This window comes from Fukomys damarensis, unplaced genomic scaffold (genome assembly GCF_012274545.1).
Source record: "Fukomys damarensis isolate Sample0158 unplaced genomic scaffold, DMR_v1.0_HiC HiC_scaffold_5, whole genome shotgun sequence".
NCBI lineage: Eukaryota > Metazoa > Chordata > Mammalia > Rodentia > Bathyergidae > Fukomys > Fukomys damarensis.
Window position 1 is genome coordinate 66,515,947 of NW_022900917.1, and position 11,812 is coordinate 66,527,758.

Genomic DNA, 11,812 nt, shown 5'->3' on the forward strand with positions numbered 1-11,812 from the left:
TTGGGACTTTGCGCTTGCCAGACAGGCAGCAGAACCACTGAGCTAAATCCCCAGTCCTGCCCAGGCTGGTCTTGAATTCTTGGCCTCAAGCATTTCTCTTGCCTCAATGTTCCAAGTAGCTGGGACCACAGGGCACATGCCTCTGCAACCAGCCATATCAATTTTTAAAATTCACCAGTCTTTTGTTCTGTGACCTTTGGATTTTATGCTTTTTTGTTTGTTCATTTTTTTCAGACAAGGTCTCACTATGTAGCCCCTTCTGGCCTTGAACTCACTGCAATCCTCCTGCCTTAGTCTCCTGAGTCCTGGGATTACAGGTCTGCAACACCACACCTGGCTTGGATTTTATGCTGTTTATGCTATGTTATTGAAAATCAAGCCCGGTGTGGTTTTGCATGCCTGTAATCCCAGCACTAGGGAGGCTGGGGAAGGAGGATCGCTGTGGGTTGGAGACCAGCCTGGGTTACATAGTAAGTTCCAGGTCAGTCTCAACTACGCAGTGAGACCTTGTCTCAAAAAAAAAGAAAGAAAATCAAAAACAAAACTGAAAGTTTCTTCTGGTAGAGGCACACTTTAAAAAAAATCATCTCCACCTTTAATCTGTGTGGAATTTGTTTTAGACTGAAGTATATAGGAGACTCTGGGTGCTGAGACAGGAAATTAGGGCATAGCAGAGACTAAACAATAGGGTGTGACCTGTCAGTCATAGAAAACTGGCCAATCACTGCTGAGATACATGTATAAAACACCTTCCCACCCCACATATCTGACTTCAGAAAAAAGATACAAAAAGCAGCAGCCATTGTGTCTCGCTGTCATTAGGTTCTTTACTAAGTAGCTGTGGTAACCAGCTCTGTGTGTAGGCACATTTCTCTCTTCTTTCACTTCTGTTTCTTTTCTCTCTTCTTTCCACTTCTTTTTCGCTTGTACTTCTTCTCTTCTACCTTCAATAAACTTTAAACTTTTATGTCCACTGGTTGTCCTGTACAGTTCTTTCAACAGAACAGCAAGATCCTAGAAAAGGCTGCTGGCCACCACACTGTCCAATGACAGTGTCATGTCTTCTAGACCTGGGTTCATGGGAGACAAGGAGGATTTTTTTCTTCTGTTTGTTTTTTGATTTTTGGAACTGGGTCTCACTACATAGTCTGGACTGTCCTCGGACTCATGACAATCCTCCTTTCTTAGCTTCCAGAGTGCTGAGATTACAGGTGTTCACCACCATGGCTCGCTCTAAGGAGGATTTTGAGTCTCCTTTCCTACCAAATGGCTTCCTGAGAGTAGAGTCCATGTCTTTCTGCACTTATTTTGCCCCCAAGGCAGCCTCCCCTGGGGTAGATGGGAGAGACATGGGGATTCCAAGTTGGACCAGGAACCAGTCTGGTGGAAGGACTCCTCAGGGCCCCACTGATGGCAGTGGAAATGGGGAACTGCTTGGGGCTGGAGGTGGCATGGCTGTATCCGGGAAAGCAGAAGAGGGCATGTGGCCAGGTGATAAAGGATATCAGGGGCCTCAGCCATACTTTGCGGGTATAGGCTGATTGAGGTGCTGAGGGGTGTGTGAGGCTGGGGCTGGTCAGCACTGGCTGAAGACTGATGATCCCTGTGGTATTTGGGACCTGAGCCTGCAAGCCCCCCTCTCCATTCCTTGCTTAGGTCATGGTTAGCTGTGGAAGGATTCTCCCAGTAGGGCATTGGCTCATGCCAGGGACATTTACTGCCTTATTCCTGAGGCATAGGCGATAGCATAGGGAAGAGGATGGAGGCCCCTTTGTAGCCTCTCCATGAAGGCTAGCATGTTTGCAGTTGACTAAGTCTACCAGTTTACACCTGCCTGTGGAATCTTGGTAGTCCAACCTGTATTTGCTTTCGCCGTTGACCTCTTCAGCCCCAGTGGTGGTGTTGCCCCAAGTACAACACTCTCATAAACCTGTGGGACTAACCCCAGCATTCAGGAGGCTGAGGCAGGAGGATTACCAAGAGGTAAAGGTCAGCCTGGACTACACAGTGAATTCAAGGACAGTCTGAACTACATAGTGAGTCCCTATCTTAAAATCAATCAATCAATCAATAATCAAACCTATGGGACTTATTTCTGCATCACAAGGAGTCCAGCTACTAGATTGGAGGGCTCAGCACAGGTCTTTTTAGATACTTTCACCCCCCCCACCCCCCGTCTTGGTTCTGCCTAAGGGTGAATGGACTCTGATTGAGCTTCTAATCTTTTCTGCAGGGTTTGCCTAGTCAAACCTGGGACTTTCTCTTCATTCACACCTATCCTGACAATGAACCTCCCAACATTAGCAGCTTTCTGCCATTTGAATAGGCTGTGAATTTACCAGATCACCAGAATTGGTTCTTTTTTGTTTATTTAACAGTTCCTTCCTTGATTTAGCTCTTTTTTCTTGCACTTTTTTTTTAAACATAGATGCATGGGCAGGCATGGTGGACTCTGCCTGTAGTCCCAGCATTCAGGAGGCTGAGGCAGGAGGATTGCCATGAGCTCCAGACCAGCCTGGGTTACATAGTAAGTTTAAGGCCAGTCTGAACTACATAATGAGACCCTGGTCCCCTCTCCCTAAATCAGCCAAGCTAGAGCTTGTTTGGAAGTATTCAGCCAAATATCCATGTTTATTGCTTATAAATTCTGCACCCTACAGTCAAATGTAATGCAGCCAAATTTTGCCAGTGTATAACAAGGGTCACCATTATTCCATTGTCCAAAAATATGTCCCTCTTTCCAAGTCCTTACCAGCAACATCTTTTTTTGTTTTGTTTTGTTTTTTTGAGACAGGGTCTCACTGTATAGTTGAGACCGCTCTGGAACTCACTGTGTAGCCCAGGCTGATCTTAAACTTGCAGCGATCCTCCTGCCTCAGCCTCCCCAGTGCTGGGATTGCAGGCGTGCACCAACATGCCCAGCTACCAGCAACATCTTTAACTCATATATTTCTTTTGTTTTCCTTCCCTCCCTCCCCTTCCTTCTTCCTGTCCTTTTCTTTCTCCCCCCTCTTCTTTTTTGAGGTGGGTCTTCTGTTGTAGTACATACTGACCTCAAATCCTGGACTCAGTCTTTTCTGCCTTAGCCTCCAGAGTACCTCAATATTTCTTTTTTTCTTTTTTCTTTGTCCCTCCCTCCAACCCCCTGGTACTGGGGTTTGAATTCAGGACCTTGTGCTTGCCAGGCAGGTGTAGTACCACTGAGCTGCATCCCTGGCTCTCTATTTTTATTTTTTAAAATTTTGTTTTTTAAGACAAGGTTTTGCTGTGTAGTTCAGGCTGGCATTGAACTCACTATGTAGCCCAGGCTGGCCTCAAACTCGGGGTGATCCTCTTGCCTCAGCCGTCTGCATGTTGGGACTACAGATGTGCACCAGCATGCCTGGCTGACCTCAGTGTGTCGTCTGCAAACAGTTTGGTCTGGAAATTTAGGCTTTTTTTGATCATGGGCCTCAAATTTTTCTAGTCTCTATTACTCAATTCTAATCTACTTTCAGAGTTTTAAGTATTTGCAACAGTAGCCCCTGACCCCTTGTGACAACATCGGTATTAATTTCCTGTGGTTGCTGTAATGAGTTACCACATACAAGGTTGTGTAAAATAATAGAAATTTGCCTTCTCTTAGATCTAGAGTCCAGAAGTCCAAAATCCAGGTGAGCTTACTCTGGAGGCATTTTCAAAGAGCCTACTCTGCCTCTGCTGGCCTCACCATTCCTTGGCTTGTGGTTGTATCACTCCAGCACCTTGCCTCTGTGAGGCTCTGTCCTATCTCTCAGAAGGACACGTATTCACAGATCTAGGCCCAACCCTGATAATCCAGGATAGCCTCATCTCCAGATCTTCAATTTAATTATATCTGCAAAGACCTTGTTTTCAAATAACCTCACATTTAGGAATTCCAGGGACATGGACATATCTTTTGGGGGCCATCATTTAGCCCCACCCCAAGGTATTCTTCAGTAGTTGGTTGATGTAAAACATATGTATTTTCATTGTGTGCTTGCTTCAAAAAAGTGGGGTTTTTTAAGTATGTTTAAATTTATTTGTAATTTTATTAAGTTAATGTCATGAAATGTTTTAGGCCGGTGTAACACCTTTTTACTTAATAGTATAATGTGAACATTTTCCTGTGACTTTGATTTATGATGTCATATGTCTGTATGGTAACTGTCTTCAGTTCATTTTCTATTGCTGTAGCAAAATATTTGAGATTGAATACTTTATGAATGAAAGAGGTTTATTAAGTTCTTTGTTTTGAAGGCTGAAAAAAATTTCTTTGAGACAGAATCTCACTGTGTAGTCCAGGCTGGCCTCAGACTCATGGAAGTCCTCCAGCCTCAGCCTCCTGAATGCTGGGACTATGGGCTTGCCTCATCACCCCTGCCTGAGAGGCTGAAATTCTAAGGTGGGGCAGCCCTGTCTGTTTAGCCTTCAGGCTATGATGTGACTTAGCAGATGTCACAGAACAGGAAGGTGGAAGTGAGATGCAGGGGAACTGCTTGGCTCCCTTGAAACAGTCTGCTTTTGCAGGTTCTAACCTAGTGCTATGAAAGCAAGAACTTCCACAAAACAACATTCTCTTGTCTTGCATACCTGATTACTTCCCTTAAGGTTCACCACCTGGACATTGTTAAACAGGGGAATTTTGGTGGGGACAGACCACATTCAAATCATAGCATAGCAGTAAGCATGTCATATTTAAGCCCAGCCCTTCTCTTAGAGTCTTAAAGCTATATTAATAATAACTATTATTTTATATTAGAAACTACTGCTGTTCTGGATAATCGTTATAACTATTGTTAGAATTAAAATCTCTGGGTCAAACGGTTTTCAAAATTTAAGCTTATTCACACTAAGATACTATTTTCTGCCTGTCATATTGGCGAAAATCCAAACTTTTGGGCTTCTGGGATCTGTTGATAAAGCTGTAGGAGCCAGGCCTGTGAAAGTGTCTGTCAGACGTGCTGTGTTTAGGAGAAGAAAGGAGCCACACTGGCTCAGGCACAAGTCCACACAAGCAGCTTGTGCTAAAGGGCAAGTTTGGTGTGTTCTGTCTGCAGATGTGGGAGACCCGAGGTGTGGGGCTGATGAAAAGCCAGGGAAGAACCATGTAATGTGTTACCTTTTATATTAAAAGAGGAAAATCGAGAATCACATTTAGATTTGCTAGGGCTGGGGATTTAGCTCAGTGGTGCTGTGTCTGCCTGGCAAGTGCAAGGTCCTGAGTTTGATTCCTGAGTTTGTTGTTGGAAAAAAACAACAAAAAAACCCCCAAAACATTTAGATTTGTTTGATTTTGTTTTCCATAATGAGACTCAGGAGGGATGAACAGGAGGCTGATAAGTGACTTTTACACTATGTATGGGGTTGGGGAGGGGACAGGAGAAGGAGAGTTTACTGTATACCTTCACTGTTGGATTTGAATGAATTATTTTTTTTCAAGCATATCTTAAAGTAAGTTCTAAGATATTTGCTAGAATTGCAGTTGTTTTCCCCTAGCAGTGTCTGAGAAGATTGACTCCTTATACCTGTCCAACACCCAGTGTTGTAGCTTCAAACAACACATGAGAAAAGGAGGTGGTTATTATATGAGTGATTCCCTGGAGCCAGCAGGAGTGCTGGACGTGGTGGTGCATGCCTGTAATCCCAGCACTTGGGAGGGAGGTTGAGGCAGGAGGATAAGAGTTTGAGGCCAGCCTGGACTACACAGTGAGTTTAGGGCCAGTCTGGGCTGGTCCAGACCCTGTCTAAAAAAAAAAAAATATATAGTTAGTGTTCAGGCGTAAGTCAGTCATCCTGTGGTATCTGGGAGGTTGGTCCTCTGCATTTGGGAGCTGAAGCTTTCTGTGACTGATCTTATTTATCTTATTCCAGTGCACTATATGTTTTATCTTGTTGATGAAAGTTTTCTTTTTCCTGTTATATTTTCCTAGCTAGTTACTGATAGCCTGTAAGAGTCTTGTGAGCCTTTTGAAAATGTGTTTGAAGCTAGGCGTGGTGGTGCATGCCTGTAATCTCAGTACTAGGGAGGCTGAGGCAGGGAGATTAAAATCAGCCTGGGCTACATAGTGTGTACAAGGTCAGCCTGAATTACCTAGTGAGATCCTATCTTTAAAAAAATGTGTTTGAATGTAGCCACTCCTATGAACTTTGTGATTTGCCTCCAGTAGGTGGTGGGCTGAGATGGTTTAGGTGCCAGTAGGAGCAGTCACTGACTTTGCAGATGCTTTGCTGTTTCCTGGCACTGGGTGGGACTGCACCTGTCTGTTCCTTTTCACCCTCACATGCTCACCTTGTCTGCTCATGCAGGCCTTTGAGGGATCTTTATCCTCATGTTAAGAATTTATGTCTTGCCCAGGTTGCTCAACCTTTTTTTAGAAGTTAAAAATTCCGATTGATATTTATCAAATGAATTGTGTCTTACTCTTTTTGTTGCTGAGACAAAATACCTGACACCCAAAGTTAAAAGAGGAAAGATTTATTGTAGCTCATATTGTAGAGATTTCATTTCATAGTTTTTTTTTTTTGGGGTACTGGGGATCAAGCTCAGGACCTTGTGCTTGTGAAGCAGGTGGTGGAACCACTGAGCTAAATCCCCGGCCCTCATTTTATAGTTAGCTGGCTCCAAGGCAGGGTAGCATCTCAGAGGAGAAACAGTCTGTGGCAAAGCAGAGCAGGTAGAAGGCAGCAAGCAAATGACAAGCAACAATAGCAACCCTCTTTCTGTCCCTTATATTCTATCCAGGCTACATGTCCTTAGGGCAGGTAGTAGCACTAATATCCAGGGTGAGCCTTCCCATTATCCACACTCAAACTGATGCCAAACCGATCAGGGGACTAATTCAGTAATCACACCGTTAATCCCCTCCTCACACACTTAGATCCAGCCACCTCTGAAAAGCCCCATCTGTAACTTCATGAAGCTTTGTGGGGATAGGGGATATCTAGATACAAGCCATAATAAGTTGTCACCACTTTTTAGATCAATCCACAGATTTTTCTCCTTTAATTTACTAGTTAACTGATATTAATAGAGTTCCTCAGGAGTAGTTCTTCCTTGAACCCCAAGGATTCATATTTTTTTGTTTTTGTTGGCATAGTGTTTCCTTTGGTGATACCTTTAGGAGGTGAACCATAGAGGCATGTGGTGCAGTGGGATAGGAGTGGAGGCCTGGAGATAGGGTCCACTGTGCTACAGGTACCTGAGGAGTGAGACCCCAGGCAGGGTGTTAGCAGGGTTGTGCTATCACCTGGCTTGTGTATTGCAAGGCCCCTGGTTGCAGAATGTCACTGCTTGAATGTGGAATGGTTGGTGCTATGCTTGAGGTGAGAAAGGTGGCAGCCAGACTCAAGCTGGTGAGAGACAGTGAGAAAAGGATGAGTTGAAAGATATTTGGGAGTGGTGAGACCTGTGGCTTGGAACCTAGGACTCCCTCCAAGTTGGTTTCTGATATCCGGGATATTCTTTTTTTTTTCCTGAAGAAATCATAAACATTTATTACCTTGGTATATTATGCTGGTCTTATCATTCTTCCTTCACATTTATGTGGTTTTCTGCCTGGCCCCTCTCTTCCCACAGTCTGGCTACACAGTGCATCCTTGAACTGTCAGCCCACAGCAGCAACACGCTTGTTCCCCATCCTGTCTAATACATTTCATACACAGGGTCAAGGTTCTGATGCCCAAAGCCCTTCCTAGAGGAAGTTCAGTGCTTGTGAAAGAACTTGTAATAAACCAGGCCTCCCAGGATGATGAGCTCCAGTGAGATGATGATGGAAAGCAGCAGCTTGTCGGTTACTTTTCTCAACACCGAATGGAGAATCCGACCTTTGCTCAAGCTTTCACTTGGCGTTTGTCAGTCTGCTCTTGGTGTGTTCCAGCTGGTCTCACTGTTCCTCCAGCTCTTCTATGATTTCCAAGCCAATCTGATCAGTCTCTGTGGCAATCTGATCAGACCGCTCAATACTCTGGGTGGCCTGCTTGAGACTTTCAGTGCCTTGCAGAAGCAGTGCCCTGTGAGACTTTAGCCGATTCAAATGCTCGTTCTCCACAGCATATATGCCTTACTTCATGTCTCCTTGGCCCCCAGGGATGGCTGTCAAAGATGTGCTTCTCACCTCCTTATGCAGTTTGGCAAGGTCCTTCCGGTAGTTTTGCAGCTTAGATATCATAGGGTTATGGAAAGACGGGTGCATACCATGGTTCTTCATCTCTGCGAGCATTTCATTTGCTTCCTGCTGCTTTTCACCAAAATCTCTGATCAACTTCTTGCTCTTGGGCACCCCCCGTAGGTCTTCATGAAGGCTGCCGAAGATCTTGTGCAGCTTCTCAAAATGCTCTGAGCAATGATGAATGTAACTGTACTGTATACTTAAAAAGTACCAATAAACTCAATGAGATTTAAAAAAAATTATGGAGGGCATGTAAAGGATTACTGTGTCTTCATAAAATCTAAGGCATAAAATAATTAAACTGTCTAGTTTAAAGGGATACATTTATATGTGCCCAAAATTGTATAATTAATACATAATTTAGGATATGAGCTTCCCTTTTTGGGAGGAAGAGAAAGGTGTGAAGTAGTAGGAAAAAGGAAACATCAAGGAAATTGACAGTGCTTTATTTTTTAGGGTTGGTAGTGGATATATATATATATACACATATACATACATACAGTGGATATATATATGCCTCTCTATTTTTATTTAAAAATATGCATATACATTCTTTTGTTTATATTTTATAATAAAAATAATTATTTAAAAAAACACAAAATGCTCTGAGGAGGCGACAGAGGTGGCCATGATATAACCGCCAAGACTCTGGGCACTGGGCCCCTTCCTCCTCGGCCATCACAGCAACTCTGTCTAGGATATTCTTATCCTGGGCTATGGGGGAGAGAGGTGGGTGGGACCTAGAGGAGTCCTCTCTGTGTGTTGCAGGCACCTGACCTAGCAGTGTGCTCCTGGAGCCCCCCAGGGCCTGGACCTGGCTCTAGTTACCTGAGCTCTGCCCAGAGGCAGGAGTCCTGTTGGGTAAGACCTTAGAGCAGAGGCCTGGTGTTGTAGTTGAGATGGCCCTGTAATCTTGCTGCACAGTGGGACCGGGAGCATAGCAGGGAACTATGTGTTGGAGCTGTTTTTTGTCTTGTTTTTGGGTTTGATCTCCTCTGGGTAGGACCCAGGGCTCTCACAGGTCACACTGCAGGATTACTGGGTCACCTGCCACTGACCTGCCCTACCACTGTCAGTAAGCCCTGGGGAACAGGTTGCTTGAGGAGGGGGTGGGTTTGAAGTGGGCAGCCCTGAGAGGAGCACCAAGCCAAGTGCAGGCAGTGGGCAGGGCCTCAGCAGTGGGACCATCAGTATTCATGTGTGGAGGCAAAGCGAAGGTCCTCTCCTTGGTCTGGGCCTGTAGTCAAGACTGCTGGCATTGTGGTGGATTGGGCTTATTGTAAGAGACTTAGCAGGTACTCTGTGTGGTTGTGCTGTTGGGTCTTAACCTGGCTCTGGAAGTGCACACGGCCATACACTGTCTCCTGGCTAGAAGCTTGGAGAGAACTTGGCCTTGCTCAGGGTCTGAGCCCCTGGCCTAGGTGTCCTGTGAATGGGGAGCTGTGCTAGATTAGACTGCCTGCCCTCTGGGGGGCCCGAAGGGTAGCAGAATAAACTGGAGGCCCTGCTGCATCAGGGAGCCCAGCTCCAGTGGGGGTGTTCTGACCCTTCACAGACCCATGTGCTTTTTTAGTAAAACTGGTTTGTAATCTGTGAGTCAGTTGTCCCACTGGCAACAGTGATATTTCTGGGCTGTGAAGTGGAAAAGGCTGAGTGCTGTGGAGATGGTAGCAGGTTTGCTTTTCACAAACCAGAGCTGGATAATCAAAGCATCCAGATTTTCTCCAAACTGACTCTGCTTCCTTATAGTCCACATATCTTGCCTTCAGGCTCTTGTCCACTGTGAGCCACAGATATGCTTATCCTGGTGTTTGTCCTGACCCTAGCCACTCCCACATTCTTCTTACCTCAGGGCCTTTGCATGCCCTGCCTTCTTCCTTTGCAGGTTAGCTTCACCCTGTCTCTTCTCACTTAGCTGCTCCTTGCCACCCTTCCAAGTCTGCACCATGTGGTCATTGTTCCAGGTGGGTTGGGTAGGGCAGGCTGATGGGACTTTTTTTTTTTTATTTTTTTGTATTCCAGATCAAACTAGGGACTTTGAGTTTGTGAGGCAGGAGGTGGAACCACTGAGCTAAATCCTCGCCCCTCTCATAGCTTTTTAAGAGCCTCTAATTGGACAGCCTGACTGGAGGATGGAAATTAAGAGTTGGGGGTAATTTAAGAGTTGGGAGTACTGCACAACCCTCTAGGATGCTCCTTTTTGGAATTGTCCATCTCACTTTTCATTATTTTAAAACCATGGTCTTTTTTTCTTTTTTGTGACAGGGTCTCAATGTGCAATTCAGGCTGCCCTTGAACTCACTATCTAGTCCAGGCTGGCCTCAAACTTGCAACATCCTGCCTCAGCCTCCTGAGATTACAGGCATGCACCACCCTGCCCGGCTAAAATAATGGTCTAAGCAGGAAGTGGTTGCACGCTTTTGTAACCCCAGCACTTGGGAGGCTGAGGCAGGGGGATTGCAAGTATGAGGTCATCCTGGGCTGCACAATGTAACTTTGTTCAAAAACAAACCCAAAACTTTGGTCTTGTAAAATTTAATTTTATATATTTTAAAAATAGAACCAACATGGCTTTTTCATAAGTAAGCTTTTCTATGGTTTTTAGACCTGTTTATAAATATATCAGTTCTGTTTGAAGCCTAATAAGCAAGTACTATTCATTTAGCAAGCCAAATTAGGTTAAATCAGACATAGCTTCATAATATGTAGAAATGTAAGTGCAATAATTCACAAAATTCTGCCTTAATTCCTTACTTTACCATTTTTCCCAAGTTTGGCAACTGGTGTTTCCTGAGACCGTCTATGCCCTGGACTAGCTGACTCTGAGGGTGGGCAGAAATGGGGGCTGAGAGACCTCAATCCTGTTGGGTCTAGAGCCCAGGTGGGGATGGCACCTGGTTTCTTTGCCTGTTAGTCTGTGTCTCCCACCACAGCCCTCAGCTAGTACACAGCAAGCCTGTTAAAAGAGCAGGTACCTAAAGGAGATGGCCCAGCCTGGCACAGTATGGACCTGAGAGGCCAGGTGGGAAACTTGGGGGACAACAGCAGAAGGATGTGGACTTGAGTCTGATAGGAGGCTGAGGCTTCTGGCCACATCTTGTAGAGGCCATCCCTACCCCCACTGTCCCTTAGCACAAGTGTTACTTTATCATTACCTATGGTATACAGAGAGAGGTAGAGCTGATCTCATTCTACCAGCTTGGACATTCTCCCTAGGAGGCAGGCAGTGACATAGTCCATTGGCACCAGCTGGGGTGGTGGTGAGATGAAGAAAATAACTCCCAACCCGTTAGATGTCAGATGTGCTAAATTCATTGTCTCACAACATTGAGGGATGAAGTTGAAAACCAAAGGAGGAAGTTAAAAGAGTTTTGTTGTAAATAATAATAACAATAGCTTCTGGATTATGAGAAGGTGTGCTGAGTGGGTAGCCACTGACAGGATTTGTCAAGAGTATTTTATACAGCAAGATCACAATGTGGGTACAACATGGGTCAACCTATGGGATTACAAGTATAGTCGATTAGCTAATATTGGTCCAATAGGGAATGACGTACATAGATAGCAAAAATATATAGAAAGAACAAAGGAATTCCTGGAAAGGGATAGGAGTATGGATCCAGATGTTCTGGTGACCCCCC

At 44.9% G+C, this 11,812-nt stretch overlaps 1 protein-coding gene and 1 pseudogene across 7 annotated transcripts in view; one reads left to right on the plus strand and one right to left on the minus strand.

The window, feature by feature from the left end:
* Plec (plectin) overlaps nucleotides 1-11,812 on the plus strand; it is a 66,171-nt gene that overhangs the window by 13,024 nt on the left and 41,335 nt on the right. The window lies entirely within an intron of this gene.
* Nucleotides 7,657-8,801, minus strand: LOC104866528 (annotated as a pseudogene).